This window comes from Condylostylus longicornis, unplaced genomic scaffold, assembly GCF_029603195.1.
Source record: "Condylostylus longicornis isolate FDR11 unplaced genomic scaffold, ASM2960319v2 ptg000022l, whole genome shotgun sequence".
Classification (NCBI taxonomy): Eukaryota; Metazoa; Arthropoda; class Insecta; order Diptera; family Dolichopodidae; genus Condylostylus; species Condylostylus longicornis.
Window position 1 is genome coordinate 1,774,268 of NW_026577991.1, and position 27,662 is coordinate 1,801,929.

Sequence of the window (27,662 nt, forward strand, 5' to 3'; positions counted from 1 at the left end):
AATATAGTGGCAAATCTCATGAGAATTAAATAAGAACCTAATATTTAACCTTTAATATTATTAAATAATTAATTCACATTTGTTTTTTATAAAATTTTCAAGTTTTACTGTGCATAGGTCATATTTAAAGAATTTATTTAAAAGCATTGTTTGCATTTCCTTTTTGCATATATGCAATCTTATAAAATGTAGTATGGCAGAATGAAGAAAATGAAATATTTCTGCATTAAATAAATTATGTAAAATATTTACATTTTTATTACGGTTAGAATCGTTTGATTAGTTATTTTTAATAATTTAATAGAACTAGTTCATTAAACCAGTTCTATTAAAGAAGCAATAAAAATTTATTAAAGTAAGAGTACCCCTCGGATGCTGCCCATCGATATTTCAGGCTGAGTCATATGCCATAGAGTTGTGTGCTCTGGAATGTATCAGGAGGAACATTAGAACAAGCAGGATTTTTATTATGTCGGACAGTAGGGCTGTTCTTCGGGCCTTTTTGTCTGATGTAGTGGGACCCGGGATGGTGAAATAATGCATTGACACCCTTGGCGTCCTGACCAGGCACAACAATTTGACCTTGATGTGGGTGCCAGGACACAACGGAGTGGACGGGAACGAGAGAGCCATGCTTTGGTGTGCCCAAGACAATGGTCTTGCGTGCTCTCAGTGAATGGGAGGAGCGGGCCAGAGTTGAACACTGGGATAGCTGCCTGGGTCTGTCGCGCTCTAGGAAATTTGTGCGTCCCCGGGACTGGGAGAACAGGGCCTGACCGTGCTCAGTCGTCTAAATTTGAGGACATTGGTGGGAGTTCTCACTGGACACTGCCTCTCGAGGGTCCACCTGAAAAGGATTGGCAGGGTGGCTGATGAGGTTTATGCCTGGAGGAGGACGAAACCGTGGAGCACTTTTCGTGTGAGTGCGAGGCAGTTACTCGCCTGCGACTGAGATGCTTCTGTGGGGGCGTAGTGACCGCGGGGAGGAACTCGCAGCTTGATGTGGCTGCCATATTGCGGTTTGTCAGGGGCCTACGAATAGAGCTAATGTAGGGGGGATGGGAATCACAACAGATCCTATGGGTCGACGTGAGAGGGGCCTAAGGGTCTTGGTCCCCGTGGGGAAAAAATGTAAGAGTACCAGTACTCAGTTGAAGGTCTTCATAGGCATATTTTGAAATTCAAGTTTTTAATTTAGTTCTTAGCAAGGAACTCATTTCAGAGCGAGCAAGTTTTTTAACGAAAATGTCCTTTATCATAGTCATTTTCAAATGAAATATCTTCAGAGACTGTATAATTTATTTCCTATGTTAAAGTTATCGCTATTTTATTCCTAATTTTTGATAAGAAAAACTCATATTACAGAAAATATTTGTATTTAAAATTTTATATTTCAAAAATAAGAAAAAAAATATTTTCCAAAGCTATTTAAAACGAGTAAAATAGTTATTTTGAATAATTTATTCTTAACGAATGAGTCAATAATAGTAAAAAAATCACTCGATTTATGATTTAACTTTTACGATGGAAAAACAAAAATAAAGCAAGTAGCATAACAAAAACAAAAATCAATTTTCCTGAATGTCCTTTGAAATAAAAAAAAAAATTAAAAAAAAATGAAAAAACTATTTTTTTAATGCAATAAATTTCGCGTCAATTTTCTTCAATAGTAAAAACCAAAAAAAAAAATTATAACATAAAAAATAAAATACTTTTTTTTACTGAACTGAAAAAAAAACCCTTATAAATAATAAAAGGATAATATGAAATTTAAACAACTTCCTTTACTCTGTAACGTTGTCCTTTTTTTATTACATTCAATTTTTTCTTATTATTTTATTTTTGTTGCTGCTTTTTTTTATTAAATAAAAAGACAAAGGCGAAACAAATAAAATAAATAAACTGAAGCCTTTAATTATTTTGTCTCATTTCTTCTTTTGCTCCTAAGTCCATAGAGCTTTTATTCGCTACAAACAATTTTTTTTTTTGTGCTCTTAGATTGCCTTAATTTGATTATAACCTCAAAGCAAGCATATAAACCAACAGTAACAGCAAAAAAAGCAAAAAACACAAAACCATAACAGCAAAAATAACAAAATGAAAACTTGGAACCATTAAATGTGAAGAATTTTTTTTTTGAAGTTTATTTTTATTTTAATAAAAGAAAATGACATTACAAAAAAAAATATTACAATATTCATATGTGTATGAGTGTATGTGTATATTAAAAATCTGAAAATATTATAAATAAAAATGAAAAGAAAAGAAAAATAGGACAAAAATGTCCTTATTAACTGTGGGAATATCTTTGTGCTAAATGATATAAACACGTGTATATGTGTATGTGTATATAAATAGTAATAAACAACAAAAAGAAATCATATTAGAAAAAGAGAAAGAGAGAGATAGAAGCAGAGAAATTATTTTTTATGGACAACCATTTACTGAACTTTACTGATGTGATTTTTTTATATTTTTAGCGCTAAACTAGATCTTTCAAAAGGGATTTGAAACCACATAGCAGAAAATAAAAATATCAAAAATTATCTTTATAATATATAAAACTTTAAATACACGGTGCTTCAGTAAATTTTAAATGAAAATTTCTTAAATTTTAAATTGGCTAATGTGAAAACAAACTGGTAGCCCATTCGCATATGATGTACATGCAAGTTAGGAAGAAAATAGCCAATGTATGCAAGGTAGAACCAAAAAATCAGAAATTAATACAAGAGAATTTTTAAAAATTCACAGAAATCAAAAGTGTGTCATTGCCAACATAAAACTATTACAAAATATTGGGGTCAGCGAAATTGAGCGAAAATCAGCGAATCACTTGACTGAAAATCAAAATTAGTTGTTAATGTTAAACTCATTTCTGGTAGTAGCGCCTTTATATACGTAAGGAAATGAGGTTTCAATTTATTTTCTAGAAGTAGATTAATTCACGATTTTTAAAGAGTAATTCCACAATATTTGAAAAGTTTAATTCCGCTAATTGGAAAAATAATCATTAATTGGAACAGAAAGGAGACATATAAAAAAAGATAGGGCGAATCAATTATTGAAACTGAGGAAGTTTCTCACAAAGAAATTGTGAAACGAAACCACGGAATATGGGTTTGAGATTGAAATCAGGAAGCTTTTCAAGTATAAAACAGGACACAGTGTACTTAGTACTGCTCATATCGAGTAAAATATTATGTAGGTTAAAGGCGCTGATATTTTTTTGATTTTATTTTTTTTTTTTGTTGAGAATTGAATTAGCAAAGCCGCCAATAAAATGGGAATTGAGAATGAAAAACAACACAAAAAAAAAAATATCAAAACTCAAAAATTAGAAATGAAAAGGATAAAAAGGGATGTGTATAACGTGCCATTGAATTTATTTTTGGGATTTTTTTTTTCTCATTTTTATAAAATCTTTTTTTCTGTTTTTTTTATATTCAATTTCTTATCAAATTATAAGGCATCTAGTTTTTGAAATAATGATTGTAAAAAAAAAATATTTTCTCTTAACTTCAATAACGGCAGTTATGGAAACTAATTTAAGAAAATGAAAAAAAAAAATCAAAGATTAATTCTATTTTATATTAGCTACTCTTTTTATAAGATTTTCCAACAAAAATCATTTTTCTTAGCATCTACATGTCACAATATTATATTAGAATGACTTTATATCCTTTATTATCCTTTTATTTAATTAAGCGTCAATTAAATCAAAAGCATTCTATGAAAACTCGTTTTATGAAAAAAATATTTTTAAAAAAACGCATTCCGTTTGCTTAGACCGCTTTTAAGGATTAAGTGTGCGTACTATTAAAATTGTTGGTGATTTATTAAATAAATTGCGTGTTCTCGATTTGAACTACCTAAAGGTCAAGCAGAACACATCAAAAACAATGTTAAAATTAAGACCCTAATTTAAAATAATTAGGGCATTATTTGAAGCGCGCTCATATTGGATTAATGATTAAAATTCATTATTTATAAATTTTGAAATAGTCGGGTAGGCACTCGATTGAAACTCCTACATAAAAAATTTCATGTTCATCAATATTTTGGTATTTGATTACTATGACCAGAAGCGGTGTAGGAAAATAATAAGAATGGGTAGGAACGAAGTGAGAATGCTTGCGCGGCTTTTGGTAGACAGCTGACTCGCGAGTCATATGGGAAGGTTGACCATAAATAGCTAGGGCACTTACCTTTTTTGTAAGGAAATGGAGAAGACTTCGATGTACCTTCTTAGAAAGTGTGGAGCATTGGTCCACAGCAGAAGGAAGTCGTTGCGTCCTTGCGGCAAGTAAGCTGCGAAAAGTCGATTCCCATAAGATCCTGGAATTTTCAAGAAAAATAAGTATCGAGGAAAAGTTTTCGACGTGATACCTGGAAGGATCGGCACAATAAATCAACCACTTGGGTCATGGTGCATTGTAACACCATATCTAATTCAAAATAATCTGAGAGCATGGGCTTAACCAATTCACTGATATTTACTATTTTAATAATTGATTAGTTATCTAAATCAAAGAGTTTTTAAACAAATTTTTATATTTAAGCAAAATTTACATTATAACATCTGGAATATCAATGCAGAGAAAAAGCCGAAATTCTATAACAAAATACGAAACTGATGCGAAACTACCAATTTTGCAGATTCAATTATTAAAATCCTAGAAAATCTTGTTGAGAGCATACTTGTTTGAACATTTTTTTTCATATTTTGATTAGAAAATTTTTTATGTTGAATCTACAATAGTGTTCTTTTTTCCTCCAATTATTTCCGCTATGATTCCAATAGTGGAGCGAAATGCTAGATGTGTATTTTATGTTTGTGGCAGAGGCAATATTGATTCTAAAAGAAAATGTAGTACAATATAATAAAAAAAATAAAAAGAGAAAGAAGAAGGTAAAATAACCGGCAACAGTTTGTGATAAGTTTTTCAACTGAATTTAGAGAGCGCTCTATATCAACATACGCTTCTGAAATTTCTTTTCATACAATTTCAAAAAGGCAAAGAAATTTTTGTAAATTTATCATAAAAATATGGTTTCTGTACTATTTTATATCACTCAGTTATAGAAGATTTTCCATTTCGTTCATTATTACAGTAAGAATAGTTATTGGTTAACCTATAAGCATTGTGTCAAAATATCTAGAATGCTAGATTCAATTTAAATTTAACATAATACCACCATCACGTTATTCATATTGAGCCATTAATAATAATGGTGATAGTACCCAAGACTTGATTCTATTTTACAAAAAGACCCGTTCGGTCAACACCAAAATCAACATGCGATACCTATCATTGTCGATGAACAGATTTCTTAGGCGTTTCTTGAATTTTCAATATTCTTTCACTGTGAATTTTTAAATGGTACCTTCAAGTTTGGCCGATTTATTATAAATTTTGTTATTTTATACAGAAAAAATTTGGTGATGTCTTTGGCAAACCACCGTGAAAAATGTTTTACAACTTTAAAAAATAAAAATAAATATTTTTTTTTTCTTAATTCTTTCTTTTTTTCCTAGATCCTTTTTCTGTAACGAAACTATTTTTTTTCGTTCTACTTTTATATTTGACATCATTTGGTTCATCTAGAACGTGAGGGTGGATTGGTGAGATTATAGAAAAAAATAGAAAGCTATCAAAATCAATGGTAAAGAGGCAGACTTTGGATAGTAAAAAATAATTTTGAATTGAGATAAAAAAAAAATTTAAGATTGTGGTTAAAGGTATTTGAAAAAAAAAATTTTTCTTTTTTATGTTGATATCCTTTCAGTATGTGACAGGATACAGTATCGAATTTTAATTTTTTTTTCTTATTTTATTATTTTCCCTTTTTTTTCTATAAGTAAATGGCATATGTCGTTTACAGATTTTTGTTTGAAATATTTTCATTTTTTTAAATTATCCTTGTATATTTTTAAATTATTGTTTTAAGATTTCAAATCTAAAGTCCGTGAAATAAAAATGGTAGTACAGTAAAGACCAAGAAAATATGTGTCATATGAAAATTAATAATAACATGGTTGCAATAAGTCGCCGAATGGTTAATTCCTGCAATACAATAATTTACTTCTTAGTCCGGATGGTTTCAACGTATTCGAAATTTAAAGCAAAAGCCCCAAAAGCTAACCGGCACTAACAATATTTATTTAATTGTTTATGTTGAGTTTAATTATGTCTGTCAACTTGATCAGGTTCTTTCCAATTTTAAGGAAGATACTCAGTTTTTATGTAGCATACCTCGAAAAATGTAAATTTGGCTCTTAGATTCGCTTTGTGCTATCCGAATTTCCTCAAAAGCTCGCCAGTTAGTCTCGATAACAACCAGAACACAAATATTAAATTTCAAGAAATTTCATCAATTAATAAATATCATAAAAAATAAAAATCGGCCCCTAGTTCGGTTCCATGAAAAATTTTTTACCATTTAAAATGTAAAATATGAGACTCCTTTGTTGAAAATTTTGATTGTAAATTCCTTTCCTGTGCAAAAAATCAAGTTTGCACAGTTTTGGAAGTGGATAGGAAATTTAGATCAGCCGTGAGCTAAAGGTGGATCATGGTCCACTAACATAAAAAACTACACAAAAATAATTTATCAAAATTTTAATTTTATTCAACAAAACTAAAATTCATGTTAAAATTCGGGGCAAAATACCCAAATAGCGTCTCAATTGCACGGAATTTCGATATTTGAAAAAAATATAAATTTTTTAATCAAAATAAATACTCACATAAAATTCTTCTAAACAGAATTTTTGTATATACAAGTAAAACACTTGTTTCGCAGAAATCGGTTTTTCCGTAGCAGCGGTACACATAACTACAAAACAAAAAAAAAAACTCTCTATAAAAATTTACAATATTTTTTGTAAAAACACTTCACACACTGAAAGCTGCAGTAATACTGATTTCTGGGTAAAACTTTTTTAAATAATATTAATTCTGCACGTTTTCACATATTTAGATAAAGCAATACGTGTGTAATTTCTTTGATGGCTCACATTAGATAAGAGGGCCTTGATCATTGCACTTGCTCTAAATATCTTGACACTTAATTTCTCGACAGTAAATGTCTCGACTATAAATGCCTTGACAGTAAATGTCTTAACAGTAAATGCCTCGACAGTAAATGCCTTAACAATAAATGTATTAATAGCAAACGTCTTGACAGTAAATGTCTTGATAGTAAATGTCTTTAAAGTAAATGTCTTGACAGTAAATGTCTTGACAGTTAATGTCTTGAAAGTAAATATCTTTAAAGTAAATGTCTTAACAGTAAATGTCTCGACAGTAAATATCTCGACAGTAAATGTCTCGACAGTAATGTTTTGACCGTATATCATCTAATATCATTCAAATTAGTTGACTTCAAATTTGATTTAATTTATGACTATATTATATGTATAGATTAAGTTTCATTTATTCTACATAATACACAATCTACATATTTTTTGCAAACTGATTTACTGTCGTAGTTATAAGTCCACTTTTATTATGAGAATCAATCAGTTCTTGTAAGAGAACACACATTGCGGTCGGTTATGTGCCGATCACATCAGAGTTTTTTTGTTTTTCTGAAATCTTATGTTTTTTTTTTTTTTCAATGTATTCCTTTTTTCAATTTCAATAATAGTTGAATAAAAGTCCGATTCAGCATTTTTTACAATTTTTCTCTAAGTAATTTTTCGTCAGTATATCCCATATTTTGGTTAAATAAGAAAACTTTTGACAAGAGCGTAAAATTAATTGTGACATTTTGTTTGCTCTTGTCTATATTTTGGTTTCTTTTATGAATGAAATGCAATGCAGATGTTGAATAGCATACTTTTAAATTTTTTTGAATGATTTTTCACTTTAAATAATGATGATAATAATGTTGCTATTATTTAGAGATGCGATAAGAATAAAACTTCGTGAATGAAAATGCAAGTGGATGTGCGTGTCAAAAAACAAAAAAATAAGTAAGAAAGACAAATGAAAATCTGTATCGTCATCATTCAAAAATAAAAAAAAAATATTATAGACATAATGGGTGGCCGCACCCTATATTTATTTAATTTTAAAGAGCCAAATAAATCAAATCTTATTCTGCACTTTGTGTTGAGAGTTGTTAAGAATTTGAACCATCAGATTTTTTGTTTCCCGATGCGCGCACTCTTTTTATTTATTTTTTTTTTTATTTTTGTTTTTTATAGGATAGGCTTCAAGTGCATCTATAATAAATTTCGTTATAGTCATTTTTTTGAGAAGGCAGAGAACAAAAGAACTCTAAGATCTATAAAAAAGTGAAATATAATAATGAAAAGGGCACAAAAATTGAAAATGAAATGAAGGAAAAGAGAGAGAGAAAGAGAAAGAAAAAATTGCACTTTCAATGAAATTTTTTATTGTTTATTGTTGCTTGCGTTTCTTCGTTGCGTTTTATTGTGTTTTATTTAGAGACGCATATAGAAAAAAGTGTTTGAAATTAAATTGAATTGAGCGTTTTACAATAATTATTTCGGAATAAGTAAGGAAAACGAAAAATCTGATTTTTCAATAACAATAAAATTTTTGCAAAATTGAAAGCTGTTTGAATGTCTGCCGATTTTCACTTGCATTTTTGCTTTTCTCGTGATTTTTTGTTTATGTTTTTGATTGAGTTCGTGTCGTGGAGCCTCTGCGTCAAAATTAATTTCAATATAGAAATTAAAAAGAGAAAAATTTTCTTAAATATTACAGGAAATAATAATTTTAAGATAATTTATCGATGATTGTTGAATTTAAAATAAAGTTATTGTAGGTTTGACTAAAAACGTAGAAAAAAATTTTTTGCTAAAAAAAACCGCAACTTTTAAGTCTTGCCTGTTTTAAAGAAATCAAATAGCATATTACAATACCTTAAGGCTTTTTTTGTTAAATTTTTTTTTCAGATCTAAAATAAAAATTGAAATCTGCCTACATTATCCTGTGTGAATATTCCCACTTCTAAGATGATCTACCATTTTTCTGTTTTAATAAAATTCATTATTATATTATTTAGGAAAGAATAACAACATCCTTATCTAAATAATTTAATTAGACATGCCTTGTGAGGAGCACGTGTGATTTTCTATCTTTTTTTCATTACTCTTACAAGCTTATGTTATACGAGTATTTAAGTATATGTATTTAATAATGATAAATTTTTCATAATATTAAACATTTGGTAAAAAGGAACATTCGGTTGAAATATAGGTAATTTTTTATAATCAAAATATTTAATGACTACTGTGGGTTGGAGCAGATTGGATATGGTTAAGTATTTGTAATTAAATTCCAATGAAATTGTAAATTTTTTAAATGAATTTAGAATCAAATTTTAAAATTCATTTTTATTTTATTTTCAATTGGCAAAATTAAAATTCCAACTAATCGAAAATAATTTTAGATATACCATTTTCATCTATACAATGGTAACACAGCAAGAGAAATTTCAGTTGTCTGCTCTGAAATAAATTTTCTTAAAAGTTAGTAAAAGGTTTTTTGAAAAAAAAGTTGCCAAGTCGAACCGTTGCAATACTATAAAACCGCTGAGATCATGTTCAGGTTACCCTCAGGGTAGTTTGGGAATGTCTTGATAGACTTATTGAATTAGTCAGGAAAAAACGATTTCACAGTGATGCATACCACTGCTAGGCAAAGATGTGTAAATCCACTTCTTCAGGGAGTGCACTCGGCAAGGAGACTTCGATAAACCTTCTCGGTTTATGAGTAGTGGAGATTCAAATAGGGAGAGAAGCTTTCGGGAGAACAACGTCTTCGCAAGAAAAAAATGTATCGACTAATGGATCTTCCTAAAACATTCAAATTTAATAAGGAAAAATGTCTCGATCTCGAAACAGCACTTTAACCGGGATATTTTGTAAGTGAATAATAAATCAATTTCTTTGCTGCGATCTATGATATCAAATATCCCATGTAATAATCAACAAAAAACCCAAAAACTTCAAGATAAACCGAAAATAATTCAAATTTTTCCACTTTAGTTATTTATTATTAATTCATTTTCTTTATTATCTTAACATATTTGGATTATATTAGGCAAAATGAATCTCGAAAAACCACCCAATCTATTTAGGGAATATTGGGGAAAAATTTTCATTACATTAAAATTAGATAATTAATGATTTTTTTTTACTCATTATTTATTATATAGATTTCACTTTACTTGTTCTATGCTTTACGCAAAATAAATTTTATTTAATCAGATTCTATGTTCAAATCTATATATTTAACCCAACTGATATTGTTAAAAACAAAAAAAAAATTCCCTATATATGATGGAAGTTTATCTAAACACGATTATTTATGAGTTTGCAATATATCTTTTAGTATCAATTGGAATGACTTTTAACAATAATCAAGGGCAGTCAGTATATGTATAATAAGTGAAAGAAATATGTATAATAAGTGAAAATTAAAATAAAATTGTGTTGGTGGAGTCCTCGAACTATAATGCAATATGTATAATATTTATTTATCTTGCGAATTTTATTAGGTTTAATAGGTGAAATGGGGAAAGACGAAAGATGGGAAAATTGGAAGAAAAATTTATCTTGAAAAAAAAAATTTACTTCATTTTATTACATTTAAACCACAAAAATACTTAAAATGTATCCTGTTCACTGTAAATATTAACACACCTTCTTGTTCATGCGAGTATTCTAAAGCTACGGTACAGTACGCAAGTTTGGCCTCTCTGATAATATTAGATAATATTCAACCGGTTATTTTCATATTTTGCTGAATTTTTCATATATTTGGCCAGGTATGATTGCATGTCTCCAAGTGAGTATACCCAATCCATACAGAGTTTTTTTACCCTTTCATTATAGTTGAACTATTTTATAAATCTTTTTTCTGACTTATTTCTACTAACTCTTAAATATTGAATATTTTATAGAAGATATTTTAAAGAATCGAAAATTTAAAGGCTATAATTCTAAAACTTGTATGCACGTCGGATTATAAATTGATAGAAACAGGTTTAGCTACCATTCAAATTAGCTATATATTCAAATTTCAGCTGATTTCTTTTTATTGCAGTGCTTTCTCCTTTGCTCTTCCTTTTCGCTATACTATTCGATAATCTTCATATTTCTTATAGTTATACACCGAGTCACTTCATTTTATTTTCTCTATTTTACTCCATATTTACGCACATTTTATTTTATCTATATACGAGTATCAAATATATATTATTCTTTCATTTACAATTTCAATTAATCATCGCCAAAAAAAGTTAACCAAGCAATAAATTATCCCCTTTGGCCGTTACGGTTAAAATTGTGAACATAAAACTTTGATAACCTGCAGCCTGATAATTTTTAATACAATAATTTTGACTTCCATATTTATTTACTTACTCTCCTTGTCTACATTATATTATGTAATATTTACTATCTTGACTTGTTTGACTTCTTGATATTTTATTGTAAATCATTCTCATGAGAGTAAAAACCAACAGAAAACAAAAAAAAAACATACAAGAAACAAGAAAAACTAAACAAAAATTTTTATGTAATATGGTTTACTCTCATGAAATCAACTATGATATACCTACTATGAAAATTGGGAGTAAAAGAAAGGATTCATTAGATAAATTATCAAAGATTATGTGTACGTATAATCGCACAGTTCAAACATACATACAGAGATATAACTGTTTTTAGTTGTAAAAATTTTTGATATACAGCACAAAGCAGGTAGTAAATGGTTGGGTTATATATGGAAATAAATATACGATTTACGTGTATTTGTGAATATTTTTTTTTTGTTTTTTGATTATATAGATTACAAGTGGGAGAAAAAAAAAAGGGCATTAAAGTTAGATAAGTCCAAGCTAATAAATTTTATGGTAAATTAGAAATGAAGAATAAAAAATAATTAAAGGATAATTTTTATCCTTTTCAGTTCCCGTTTTTTTTTTCATTTTATTTGAATTAAAAGCGTAATTATTTTAAATTGAATAGCTTCAGGGTTTTATAATATAATAACTGAACTAATTTTCGGATTATTATCGTAATTGTAAATGGAAAAATTGTAACAAATTAACAAAATATAAGAAAATAAAAACTATAAAACTAGGAAATCATTACAATTAATCTTGAAAATTGAGGGAAAGATGGTGGATATTATAGAACATTGAAAGTAATTTGAATAGAACAGTTTAATAGTCTCAATATCGAATATTAAAAATTCATCATCCATCTATCATCATTCATCTGTTGATTCTACAGTTCCGGGTGAGCCTTGACCTTGTTCACAATTTTCCGCCAAACTTCACGGTTCTGGGCAGCTGCCCTCCAGTCATGGATCCCAATTCTTCTACAATCAGTCTCTATACAATCGAGCCATCTAGATCTAGGCTTGCCTCTTGCCCTTGTGTTGGATAGTCTTGCGTCTAGAATTCTTTTCTGCGCTCGATGCTCTGGCATTCGAGATACGTGTTCTGTATATCTTAGTCTGTGCCCTTAATATATTTGACGATATTTTTGCCAAAAATTAGTTCTTCTTAATTTTTGACCAAATATTTTTCGAAGCAGTCTTCTTTCAAATATTTTTAACTTTTCCTCGTCACTTCTTGTCATGGTCCATGCTTCGCAGCTAAATGTTAGTACAGGTTGAATTAACGTCTTGTACATTCTAATTTTTATTGACCTGTCTATTAGCCTGGATTGGAGAAGCCGTTTGTATGTAAAATAGCATTTTTGTGCCGCTTGAATTCTCTCATTAATTGCTACGTGCATATCATTTTTGTTATTTATTAAGGCACCCAACTATGTAAAACTTCTTACACCTTCAGAGTTGTAATTGTTAATGGTTATGGTTTGAGGGTACCTTCTTGTATCATTTCGTGTCATTAGCATGTATTTAGTCTTTGACTCATTGATTATCAGACCCACAGAAGCAGCTCTTCTCTCTAATGTTAAAAACATTTCTTTCATTTCATTAAAAGAGCTGGCCACAATTGCAATATCATCTGCATGCGCACAAACCATTGCCGATTTTATAAATATGTTAAAAATAGTGGTTGATAAAGCATCACCTTGTCTGACTCCCGTTTCTATTTTGAAGTCGTTCGTTGATTTGTTTTGTACCGCTACTTTACATCTAGTCTCACTTAGTTTTAGTTTAGCCATATTTATCAATTTATTTCCAATTCCCAATCTTCTAAAAACTGGTTCTATCATTTCACGTCTAATTGAGTCAAAAGCTTGACGAAATTCGTTCATAAGTAAGTGTAAGTTTTTATTATATTCATAGCACTTTTCCATGATTTGTCTTAAAAGAAATATTTGGTCTACAGTAAATCCATTTTGTCTAAATCCAAATTGATATTTTCCTAATATATTTTCAGAAATTGTTTGGAGTCTTCTATTTATGACATTTGAGAGAATTTTACATGCCGCATTTAAAAGGGTGATGCCTCTGTAATTGGCGCAGTCAAGCTTGTTACCCTTTTTGTGTACAGGTACCATAATACCTCGCTTCCAGTTTTCTGGTAATATTTCTAGTTCGCATATCTTACATATTATACTATGTATTTGGGGCATTAGTATTTCTTTGACATTAATTATCATCTCTATTACCATACCATCTTCTCCTAGAGCTTTGCAGTTTTTAATTTTCAAAATCGCTTTTTCGATCTCTTCTAGAATCGGCGCTGTTTCCTCTCCGCTATCATTTCGGATTATTTGCTCTGCTTCGGGCATGAAATTTCTCCTAGAATGGAATATTAAAAATACGAAATAAAATTTAACGCAGTACAAAATACTCAAAACTTAAACTTGTAGATAAAAATTAGATTTATTTTTCAATAAAATAGTCATTCTTAGTTTAAAGGACTCCCAATAACTAGTATTTGGATGAATTACTTTGATATATGAAACTTAATACTTTAGCTATTCGACTTCAGTGTGCATTCAATTGGATACCATTGTATTCTTTCGTTAATCTTCAAAAATGACTAAATTCAACTTTGTTCAAATCTTGTTTTCGAACTCAATTTGAAAGATTTTACTCTTTTGAATTCAATCATTATATTGTTGCGGGTAAGGACAAAATGAAAAATCTCAAAAAATATTTATTTATAAGTGTTTGAGTTCAACACCACTTGCGTAATTTTTTTTCAAATTCCATATTTTAAGTCAGGTTCCGAACCGCTTTTACGAATTTTCCGAAAGTATATGTTTAAAATTTTCGGCTCCAACATTGACTTCGTATAGTCACGTCTTGTTGTGTCTTCAATTAAAAATTATTGAAGGGTATTATATGCTATTATTACATTGGATGAGCCGTTTTTGAAAAATTATAAAGAGTTTCAATATTCTTGGAAGCTTTTAATTAATTATTTTATTTATTTTAATTTTTTTTTAAATAAAAATAAATGTAAATTCAATATTAGATTTATATAAATTTTAAAATGATTTAAAATTTTTCCATGACGTCACGTATTCAATAATAGCCCCAATACTTATTATCTAAATACCATAAAGGCATTTATTTTAAATTATTTTAGGAATTACATCATTTTTAAGCGTTGAAAAAAAGCGTTCCATTTTCGTTGTCCTTATGTACATTGCGTAAAACATACAATTTGACATATGTATATATTCTTATATTATATATGAATATGTTTGAAATAAACAAACAATGTGTATGAATGTATAGGTATATTGATTGCATTATATTTGTGAATGAATTATGTAATTCTTTTATATACGAAGCTGTAGGTATTATTCATTTTCTATGCTTATATAAGTCAAGAAAACGTTTTTAAATACTTAAAAAATCTGAGTGTTTTTAGATCAAACATGCTAACCCAAGTACTATTTTCATTCTTTAGATCATGTCCTGAATTTATAATGAGAATGTCTAATACTTTATTTTATGCTTTTATTTCATAAGAGGAAGAAAGAAAGAAAGAAAGAAAGAAAAAAAAGCATTATTTTGCTGTTTGTTTTGTGCTTTTTTTTCAATTCTACTTGTTAAATTTTATAGCTAGTATAGTGTGTGTTTACCGCCCCAATTTTTCTCATTTTCATATAGACTTATGCATGCATACACAGTACGTACACACATAATATACATTTTTCATATGTGACAAGAGCTCTAGGACAAAGAAAAAGGAAAATCAGCCATAATTTTCAGTGTTGTCGTTGTTATGTTTTCTTTTTTTTTTGTATTGTTTTTATTGACTTTTCCACGTGACAGATTTCTTTCTTTGTTTTGTTTTTTTTTTTGTTTGTTTTCCTGTTTTTTACTTGATTTTCTAATTTTTTCTTTCTTATTTAATTTTTTAATATACAAGTTTAAATGTATATGTGTCATTAGTATAACAAATAGTCAACCGACCCTTTTTCTATATATAACATAATTTTTTTTTAAATAACATTTAAAAAATGTCCTTTTATTTTGTTTTATTTATTCATTCTCATATTCTAATTTTTTTCTTATTATTGTTGTAATTGTAAATATTGTGTTGTTTTTGTTCGAGTGTTGCTTATTCATTTTAAAGTGTACAAAATTTATGCATACATAGAAAATAATAGATTTTGTTTAAAATACGCAATGAGTAGATTATTATACATGAATGCAATTTGCAATCAACAACATATTCATTTCCCTATTACCATATTATAATATTATGTACAGTGGTATATAAATGAGAAACAAGAACAAGAAAAAATAAATAAAAACGTTTCAGTCCATATAAACCGACCGAATTGTACCCTGCACCTTGATAATCTGAGTTTAAAATTTGTTTTTGAAACACCTAGCTTTAATTGTTGTAAAGGAAATACTCAAAGCTGTCAACCCACTTTATAGAAACAGCAAGGATATGTCTGATCTATAATTGGAGACACAACTACCAAGTTTCATGAACTTTATAAATTTTTCAAATATTTTAAATTTTCTTTTGGAGTTGTATGGCAGCTACTCGAACCAGTGTAACTATTCTATTAAAATTTTCAGAACATATGCAGAGTGTTATTGGTCACATCTTTTCAAAATTTGATATTTATATCTTTATTAATTTTTGAAATATTTAAAACAAAGCTTTTTGAGTTGTATGGCAGCTACCCGAACCCGTTGTCCAAATTGATCCAATTACAATAGTAGCCGCCGTTTTCAAAAAAGAAACAACTTCTGTAAGTTTGGTGTCGATTGCATTATTCGTTTTTGAGTTATTGTGCGATCTGACGGACGGACATTGCTAAATCAACGCAGAATTTTACGCTAAGCAAGAATATATATACATGTCCATATCAGAGACGACTCTTTCATGTGGTTACACACTCCATACCAAAGTGAACTCACCTCTCACGAAGGTGCAGGGTATAAAAATCAAAAATGATGTGAAAGAAATTTATTGAAAACCATGGTTTATTTTTTAAATAAGGACACGTTTGTTATTACCATAATGAATTAAAAATAAATAATGTTTAAAAAAAAATTTTTTTTTGAACATATTTTATATAAATATTTACTTTTATTACATAATATACGCGCCACAATAAATTTTTAAATTATGAAAGGTGAAAAAAAATTTTTTTAAGTTAAAATCATTTTTAAAATTATTTTTAATTTTAATGAAAAATTTTAAATGTTATTATAGGGGTCTCAGAGCCAGGAAATGCATTCAAAGATTTTCGAAATTGTTCGTGTAATTCTTAAGTGTGTCAAAAATCACAATAATAGTTTAGCCAAAAAACGTATTTAAAAATTTTTCCAAATTCTTTATGTAGTTCTAATGTATTTTTTACTGAGGGTATCACTTATGATGCGCTCAACATATTAGTGGCCTATCCAAAATTTTTGCAAAAATGAGTTATTATGTTCAATGGTCAATGAGTTATGCTGTTATGGTCTTGTTCTATAAAGAATTGTTAAATATTTAGTTTACTCTTTTCTTTGACATACGTTCGTTTTTGCCATTTTAAAATCTTCTTAAAAATTAAATATTTAAATCACAATTTACTCGAAATGTCTTTTTTACAAGTAGACCGCTAATATGCTTAGCGCCTCATATGTATAGAGAAATTTTCAAAAATTTGCTTGAAATTCCGTAATCTCACTTATTTTAATTAGAAAACGCATTTATAGATTTTCCAAATTTTCCATTTAATAATATTAATTTTGCATTTTAAAAGCTGTCCTACAATTGCTCTAAAATATTAAAAACTCAACCCCCCTTAGCATAGAAAATAATTTAAAATTGAATAAATCTAACATAGAAACAATACCAAATAGAGCTTTAAATCTTGAGAGATTTTTGATTTTAAATTTAATAATAATAATAATAATAATAATAATAATAATAATAACAATCATAATAATAATGACTACATGTGTATAATGATAATAATGTGAAAATTTTATAAAAAAAAAAACATTTAATGTTCAATATGAAAAAAATAACAAGGAAATATTCACATATACAAGTAATAAAGCAAAGTTGGAAAACATACAATGTTTTCCACACAAAAAAATAAAACAAGACAAAAAAAATCCAAATCGCGAGCCATAAATTTTGAAACACCTTGACTTTATTGATTTTCATATATGACATTTTGCAATTAACCGCATATGTGTGTGCGCGTATATTTGTTTTTTTTTTTTGTACGTATTATTCATTCACCCATTTTTCCCCATTTTTATTTGTTATAGTGTAAAATTGAAAATTATTTAATAATTTTTTATTATCGTATTTTTTTATTTTTTTTTTAATATCTGTATTCATAAGTATCTATATGTACATGTGTCGCACATTTGTGTGCAAATGTGTGTGATGTCATGGATTGGTTTTGAATTTAATTTGGTTTTTTTCTTTTGTTGTTATTATGTCGGTTTCATATGTTAACATTCAGATAATTTAAAATAAAATAAAAAAAAAAAACAAACACAAACACATGAATTACGCAAACAAAACAGCAAAAAAAAACAGCAACCATTGTCGATTTACATGGTAATTTCGAAACCGCATCAAAATAAAATTTAATGTCCTTTTTTAATGTTTTTTTTTTTTTTACGTTTGTTTTAAAACGGATTTTACATACGTGTATATTTTATTATGACATATTATATAATAAGTATGTAAAATACACATTTTATTCATAACGTTTCTAAGAGTGTGTTTTTTATAATTGTATAAATTTTCCAATTTTCCTCTCTTAATTTATAAATCTAGTGTGCGAATGAATTGTGATAGTTTTCGACTATTTTAAAATTTTTTGATTTTGAAAGCTTTATTTTTGAGTGTTATTTAACTAACATAAAAGTGCTGTCATCTAACTTTCAAGTTAATTTGTTGTTCCAAATATAAAGTATGATGTAATGCAATAGCTCTATATGCCTACACTAGGGCATGAAAAAGGAATAAAAATTAGACATGTTCGAAACGCATATTTTGTTTTTAAACCACATAAAATGAGGTACCTGTACCTCATCACAGTTTTTTAAAAGTTTTCTTTGCACCGTTTTGCCTAACTAATTTATAGCTCAAATTTGCTCAATTATAGTTTTTTTCATAAACACAAAAATTTTGGAAAAAAATAAGCCTGGCAGAAAGCCCTGTCATTTTAAGGATTAACTGTCATACTCATATTTATTTATTATTTTTTTTTTCAGATTACCGACTATTAATAGTGAAGCTTTTCAGTAAATTTTTAATATGGATAAAATTGGTCATCGTTATGTCATTCAATATGCCGGCATCAAAATCGAACTAGATTCTACACAATCATATGCAATGATTAAAAATTGGGTAGTGCAGTTTAAACGTGGCCGCACGAAGATGAACATCGCACTGGTCGTCTAAATCACCACGCCAGAAACGGTTAAAAAAATCCACAAAATTATACTAGACGACCGTCGATTGAAATTGAGTGAGTTAGCTGATATAGTAGGCTTATCAAAAAGTGCTGTACATCGGATATTGACCGAAAATTTGGACATGAAAAAGCTTTGCGCAAGATGGGTGCCGCGTTTACTCACAATCGACCACAAACAACATCGTGAGGATGTTTTAATGAACTGTTTGGCCATGTTTACTAAAAATAAGACCGAATTTTTGCGTCGATTTATAACAATGGATGAAACATGGGTTCATCATTACACTCCTGAAACAAAAGAACAGTGGACCAGTAGGGGAAAACCGTTTCCGAAGAAGGCAAAAACAACTTTATCGGCTGGAAAAGTTATGGCGTCCGTTTTTTGGGATGCGAGTGGGATAATTTTTATTGATTATCTTCACAAGGAAAAAACAATCAACGGCGAGTATTATGCAAACTTATTGCATCGTTTGAGTGAAGAAATCAAAGTAAAACGTCCACATTTGTCGAAGAAAAAAGTGTTGTTTCATCAAGACAATGCATCAGTTCACACATCTGCAATCACCATGGCGAAAATTAAAGAAATGAAGTTTGAACTGCTTCCTCACGCATCCTATTCACCAGATTTAGCTCCCTCAGATTACTTTCTATTTCCAAACTTGAAAAACAAGCTTGGTGAATACATATATGTTTCTTCATAAAACTTTATTTTTTATTATAGACTATACAATAATGCTGGTCACATTGGTGTTGTTCTCTTTTGCTGCTCTCCTATTTGGGTGTTACAGTCACTTACCGCCCTCTTTCCTATAAAGAAAAAATTATAACTACTTATATTGGAAAATATGAAATAAATTCCGTTATTGTTTTCTTAAGATAGCCAAGCAGTAACCCATTTTTCAAAATGCTCACCTTATATTTTATTGCAGGAGTTTCATTAATTTGGTTAACAATTTAATAGGTATGGAACCTGCAATTGTCTACACTAAGCACTTGCATATACGTTAGTAAACTAAATTAAAATTATTTTTTTTGGTACTTGAAAATATTTTACCATATAGTTAACATCGAAATTTATAAAGGATATTCATTTGAACTGAAAAAAAAACAAACAAAAATTAATAATAAAATAAAGTAGAAAAAAACTTCTAACATGAAATCTGACATGAAATTTTGAATGTACACTGCAATTTTGTACAACATTTAATAATCATCCTCCACTTACATGTTTATCTGCATATGAGTACATATGTACTTTAAATTTGATTTTACATATATACATAGATAATGTACATATATATCTAAATATTATATTTGTACGAACTTTTATTTACTCTTCAAGAGTATTCGCAGGATATGTGTTTTGAGTATATCAGGATATGCTTTTTAAATTCGATATATTTTTTACATACTAAATTTTTTATTGTTATATTTTTGAGTATATCTCATTAAATTATATTCGAAAAATGAATATTCACCTTAGATATAGTGTAAAAGAGTAAATGAAAGAGAAGAGTAAAACAATAAGAAAAAAAGAAAGGATTTCTTCTTTGTTTTTAAAAAAATCCTTTAAAATTTTATTAACAATTAAATGCACACGGTGTTGAATTTTCTTCTTTATCATAATGATGGTTAACTTATTATAAATAAACAAGCTGCCAGTTTCTAAAGATTAAAGTAAATGTAGAATAGAATAAAAATTTAGAGAAAAATGAGGTCGACTGTTTCTCGTTTTCTTAATATTTAAGGACATTGAACGTACCTTACAGATATCATAAAGTTTAATGGTACGGTAATTGAATCAACTATGGAGAATATTCAGATTATTAGAATAAAAGAAAAAAAAATAAGGAAAATGAAAACAGAAAAAAAAGCGGTGACGTGATATGATGAAAGAGTTAAGTCGTTTTTTTGTTCGTAATATTATTAAAGGGCAATTTTGAGAAAAAATGCCTCAAGTTAGGTCAGTTTGTACGAGGAAGGGCACTGTTCCTAACGAGAATACTAGGTTCAATGTAAAAGTTGTATTCTTCTCAATAAAAACCTTTATAAAATTTATCACACCACTTTCAAAAAATGCAATACATTCTTCTCGAGGCATCCATGAGGCTTTTCCCCCTTGAATTCGACCATTCAATAAGGAAAAACGATTCTATTCGAATCTAAAATTAAATTTTGTATTGTTATTTGTTTATTGGTACTAACTTGATCCTGTTTAGGAATACATGGTTTTTAGCTATTAGAAAGACAAAAGTTTCAGTTAAATCTTGAATAAAAATGATTCAATTGATCAAATACCCTACAGAATCAGTTAGATTTTTTGTTTCTAAACTAAACTTTCTGTGCAAAATGAAAATGGTTATTATTATTGATGGCTTTTCATATTCGGTTTTTATTTTTTACGTTCTTATTATTTTTTCTTAACAAGAAAAGTAAACAAGTAAGTAGCCATCAAAACAGCATGTCAACAAAAAATATTATAATCACAGTGAAAGAGTAAAAATTTGCAACAAAAAAAAAAAATAAAGATGTCAGATCTAAAGAGCTTTTTTTAGAAAAAAATAAAACCAAAAAAAGATAAAATTTTTTTCATAAACAAGGATAGTACAATAAGGAGCAAAACCACTAAATTGAATGAATACACAAAACGTGCTCAATAGGAGATTTTGTAGCCATGAGAAAACTAACACCTTTAATTTTATTAATATTTCGATTTATATTTTTTTTTTTTGCTTGTAATTTGTGAGAATATCCTTTAAGGACACGATTTTTTTTTCCTTTCATTAGAAAATTTTGTTTTTTTTTTTTTTTGTAAATTCTTGGAGTTTGTTTTAAGTTTAAGAAAAATAGAAAATTCTATTGAAAGAAAAATTTGGAACAAAAATTCAAGTATAATTGAAAATTTTTAGTTAAATTTTTAATTAAAAGATTACACTAATTATTATTTTATAGAAAATTTTCTGAAATGAGCCTTATAATAACTCAATGACTAGACTATTGTGTATATTTACTTATTTTTTGAAATACTCGTTAGCTACGATAATATTTTCATAAATTTGTTAATAAATAGAATACATAATGTAACAATATTATAAGAGATATGAGGGAAATGTATTCTATAGCTTTCATTATAGCCCGCTTCTATAGGTAAAATATTGCAACATTTTGGAAACTGTTATTGTTTAACATAGAATCAATGTACAGCACGAATAATTTTCAATCGTACACCACAATTACCTGTAGTATCATATGCGGAATATGATAATAAATTGCCGATATAAAATTTATATTCAATTCCTAATACAGCATGTTTGGAGCAAACAGGTGCAAATCATTCAGTAATCTCAATATTTCTTAATAACTAGTAATTTTAATAAAATCCTCTATATACCGAAATCCTTTCTTTTAATTTAAAATTTTATAGTTTTCTTTTCAAGTTTGCAAACTGCAAAAACAATGTATACGTGCAAACTTTATATTGCTTAAGTTAACGCCCTTAAATCTTTATTTTTAATAGCTTCCACCTATCATTTTTCTCCCATTTTTATAGTTCAAAAGGTTTTTACACTTTGATTTCAGAAGATTGCTAAACAATCAAAACATTTTTATGATTGAAAACATGTTAAGAAAAAGAGAAATTGAAGAGAAAGGAAGACGAACGTAGATTTTTATTTGATGATTTAGCTCTTTTTGATGTTTTGCTTCTGTTTGTATATTGAAACGCACTACTCTTTCTGTTCAACATGCATTAATAAATTGCAATTTATAAAAGATAAAATATTGCTACTTGCTACCAAAGTATAAGCATATGAAGCGTCCTGAATCGAAAATACAAAATAAATGCAAAAAAAAAAAAAAATTTTAAAATCAGATCAGCAAATTTTTTTTTAAATAGAATGAATGATTGCAATAAATATTATGTTGTAGGTTGCAATCAATAAAATTTTTGATTCAATCATCAAAAAAATAAGGTAAAAATTATATTCCATGTACATACAGTAGTGTTTTGGGTTGTCTATTTGAATGATTCTTTCGGATTTTCTAATTTCATTCGAATTTTATTTTTTCCGCAGAGATTTGTTTAACATTATGATATAGAGGCAGTTAAACATAAAATTTCATGTTTTGCAGCAATAACTGGTTTTTGTCTACAAAACAAAATGTTTGAATGTACTTGCAACATTTTGTTTGTGTTTGATTTAAAAAACCATCAAAATGAGCGAATATCAAACAACCAATTTGGGATAATCTTACACAAAAAGCTGTAGAATCCAACTGATAACATGATTATTTACCGCTTTAAATAAAATTTTTTGAAATTCTAATTTCTAGGCCAATATTCTTGTATTTGAATTCCACAAATCAGAATGCAAAAATTATTTTAACTGTTTCTCACCTTTCCAGCATTAGTAATACAGAAGATATAAATTTTATTATTTAAATTGTAAATACATAAAAATATGCTAGAGGAACGTGTTAGATTGCCACCTAAAATTTATTGGCGCCTGTGCATGGGACTGTACACAATACAAAAAACTAAAAGTTATTTGAACTTCCACTCCTATTCGAAATATTAAGCGATTTTTATATTCATTTATAATTTAAATGATATAAACCAATTAACCAAGTTGTAATCCAATGATTTTGATAAATGACGTTCCATACCGTTTAATTTTTAGTAAATTAAAATAATATCTTTGAATTGCATGACCATATTAAATGAATTTTATATGAAATTTTAATCGTATACAAGATTTTTCGATTCACCTGTTTTGAACTATTATTTCTCATGTAAAATATGCAATATTTCTAAAATTGCTGCAATATGTGCTCCATAATAAACCTTGTAATTTTTTTGGTAAATGGTGTATGGCACATACTACATATACATGGCTGTATTGTGTATTGTTTAGAAGATGTAGACATACTTATTTCATTTAAGTGTAATTTCCAGTAGCCGTCTCTTCAAATTACTATCCAACCTCCTTTTTTTTTTCTTGCTTTTTTTTACTTTTTCTTTGTTTTTTAATTTTCGTGTTACTTTTAATCAAGAATAATAATAATTAAATTTTAAATTAACTTTAAGAATTTTTCATTCATCGTTATTATTATTGTTTTTGCTTCATTAATATTTTTTGGTGTGCTTTTTAGTAGTGTTCATTTTCTTGTTTTGTTGCCTGATTGTCTTTTGTTTCTTGTTCGTGTTGATAGCTTTAAGCGGGACACAAAAAGAAAAATTCATTTTTCTTTTGATGAGCGCGCTTCATATTCAATTTTTGTTAAAAGTAATAAAGATTAGAAGGCGAGTCTTTTTTTTTTTTTATTAAAAATGAAAATAATAGCAAAAATGGAAAATAAGAACAAAAAATATTTTCAACTACTGGCTGGGAATAGTTGAACAAGTATATTGAAATTTGTTTTTTTTTTTTTTTAATAATCCTTTGATGTCTAAAGCAAATCTAATATTTGCTTAGAGCACTTAGACTGCTGAAGTATATTATTATATGTTTTACTCAAATTATTTGTTATATCTAGTATTCTACTCTAATATGTTAGTGTAAACGAGTACATACATATATCTACGTAGAGAAGAAGCTGTTAGTTAGTTAGTTGTTTTGTTGATTAATTTCCTTTAAAAATAATAATTTGTTCTTTGTTTTTTTTTGGAAAATTCTTCGAAATAAGTTCTTTTATTCATTATAAGATTTTTTCCTTTGTTTTTTTTTTTTTTTTTTTTTTTCAAAAATATTTTGTTAATTAGATTTTATTTTAGTCTATAAGATAAAAATATGTTTGTTTTTTCGAGTTGTTATTGAAATTTTTCTCACAATATAAAAATGATGTTCATTAGATAATTATTTAGTTTACTATCGAAATTCACAAAGCATACTGTGGAGTAGGAGTTCGTTAGAGATCCTGTATGTATGGTATCATAGATATGGTACTACCACATAAAGGGTTTCAGACTGAACTCCGCTAGAAAAACGATGTTATTTTTCACAAAAATGAAAAATTTCGGAAATCTTTGTGAAAGAATGCGTGTCAAGAGAAACAAAATATTTGGAATCTACTTTTAACAAGAAACTTCGGTGGAACAAACACAAAAAAATCCTCACGACGTTTTAAAATTTCTTCTAAAATATTAAAGTTGAAAACAGAACAAGAGCGATTTTAGTATTATACATATAGAATACAAATATTTAAATAGGGCTGACCAGAATCAAGTAAAATTACAGCCGAGATTTTCATCAAAATTTAATTCGTATTTTATCGCTAGCCTTCTTTTTTTTGATTATCGGTTTCCATGTGTGTGTGACATTGTATATGGAAAATATTGTTCATTTGATTTTGCCGTTCCGCTCTTGTTCTAGGTTGACAATGGAAATCGTCCGCTGTCGATGTTTTCACATTAATACAACTACAGTCTGACAGTGCCAATCTTAAGAGTTTCTTTTTCGAAGGTAATGCCTTTTATTTATATGCAGTTGAAAGGTTAAAATGTAAGGTTTGGAAATGTTGGAAAGTAGCAATTATTATTTGTAACACTAATTAATCAATATGGTATCAATTTTATCACTAGATTTATGTTTAAAAAGCAAAAATGGTCAGAGTTTTATAAATAATCTCGAACTAACTTTTAAAAGTTTTAAGCAATGTAGTTTTACAAAATAATAAAAAGCATTAGTCTTACAAATTAATTACTAAAAAATAATTAAATTTTTAACTAATAAAAGAAATTTTTACTATGAAAGAGCAAAATTTTTTGTTTTTTAATAAAAATTCTATTTTTATATTTAAATATTGAACAAAAGAGAAAAACTGTTCAAATTATTTAATATTTAATTTTCCTTCTTATTGTTTTAATATTAAACATTTTTCCTCAGAAACAAAAAAAAAACAAAAACAAAAATAATTTAATGAAAATCTCTGAACTTGGCATCATCTCTTAAGTTTTTTTTTTTGCCAAAAATTCTGACATTATGAAAAATCTTTCAAGGTTTTTAATCAATACACTAAACAAAAGCATAAAAGTATAAGAGCAGCGGCGTTAGTTCATGTTAAAGAAAAAACAACAAACCAAAGTCAAAGCAAAAGGAAGGAAAAAAAAAAACAAAAAACCTCCGAAAATGGAAAACTTTTCCATCAATTTTATGAAAATAACAGTATTTTTTTTTCTTTTCTTTTCTACTTCCTATTTTAATACCGTATATGAGAGTGAACGTTTTTCACTATGATGAAAAAAATTTCAAATTCTGGTCACGTATGCGTTTTGTATTTAGAAAAAAAAAAAATGAGAAAAAAAAACAAAACTATAACAATAAAAAAAGAAAATAAAGAAAAAAAAATTTCGTATTAAAAACGGAAAACTGAAAATTATAACGTGGCTGTACCTTTTGTTATCACAATAGCAACGATAACCGGTACTTTTTGAATATATCCAAGATATCCGCATATATCCAAGATATACGCATACTAAAATTCATAGGTATACAATGCTATGCTCATATACCCTGAGCATTATTCTGGAATGCTACAGTAATTAATCTATATAGTAAATAATTTATTAATCTTTTGAAAGCGTGCTCAAAGATTGTATCAAAATGAGTGATAATGTGTATACCTAGATGTCTATAATCCAAATATTATGAGTGAAAATTCTATATGAAAACAAAAATTAGTTCATAATATTACGCTTTACAAACTCTTAAACGGCAACACTATTAACAAATATTTCAAATGGCAACTTTATTTTAGTATATTTGAAAATTAATAGGAAACACTTGTTCGGTGCAAAGTTTTCTCTATATATAGCTCAATAGCTCATGGCTCATTCGAGAAAAGAGTGTAAGTAATCCGTAATCAAAAATAAGCAATTTCATGTAATAAACTATTGCTTAATCTTTACATAAATGCCACTTAAACTCTCTGCCTACATTAAAGGTACAACATAATTTTGAATAAATTCCTTGCGGCTTGTTTGAAGGGACAATATCATTTCATTTTAAAAGCATTTTTTAATAAACTTTCACACTTGTTCCGAATCTTTGAAATTTCTATTATTTTACTCTATTTCAAATTACGTGTTTATTAATATGAATTTAATTACTAAAAATAATAATGTCAGCAAAAAATTTCACCTATACCCATTCAAACCAATTTAATCAACTCATATAATAATCGTCATATCCAATTTTTTTTGTTTTCTTTATAAATATCGTAATTGTATGAGATTCGTACATATTACATCAATAAATATATTATGTTCCCCCTGAAAACCCAAATATAAAAAACGAAAACACGGGATATCATATTAGCTTTCAAACCAACAAGTAGTTTCCCATTCTATTAAATTTGACATTATCAGGGTAATCAGGATCCAATATTATATATAGTTTCTTAATGACATTTTATTTGAGAACAAAACAAAGGATAAAAATAAATATTGGGTATATAGATGACATTTATATCTTAAATCGCAAGTATAAAAGAAAATAATTTCCTTAAAATCGAAAATCTTCAATAATACAAGTTCTCAATTTACACTTTTCAAATAAAGGAACGTCGTTTCAACCATCTCTTCTTCTCACCCAATATGTCAAAAAGCAAGAAAAAAAAGAAAACATTCAACAAATCTTTTAACAATAAAAGACCAGAATTAGAAAATGAAAAGGAAGAAAATAGGAAAAAAAAACAAAAATTATAAAACAAACGGTTGAAATAAAACAAATGACCATTATCAGGAACACAACAACAATAAAAAAAAAAACGGACATAATATAAGAAG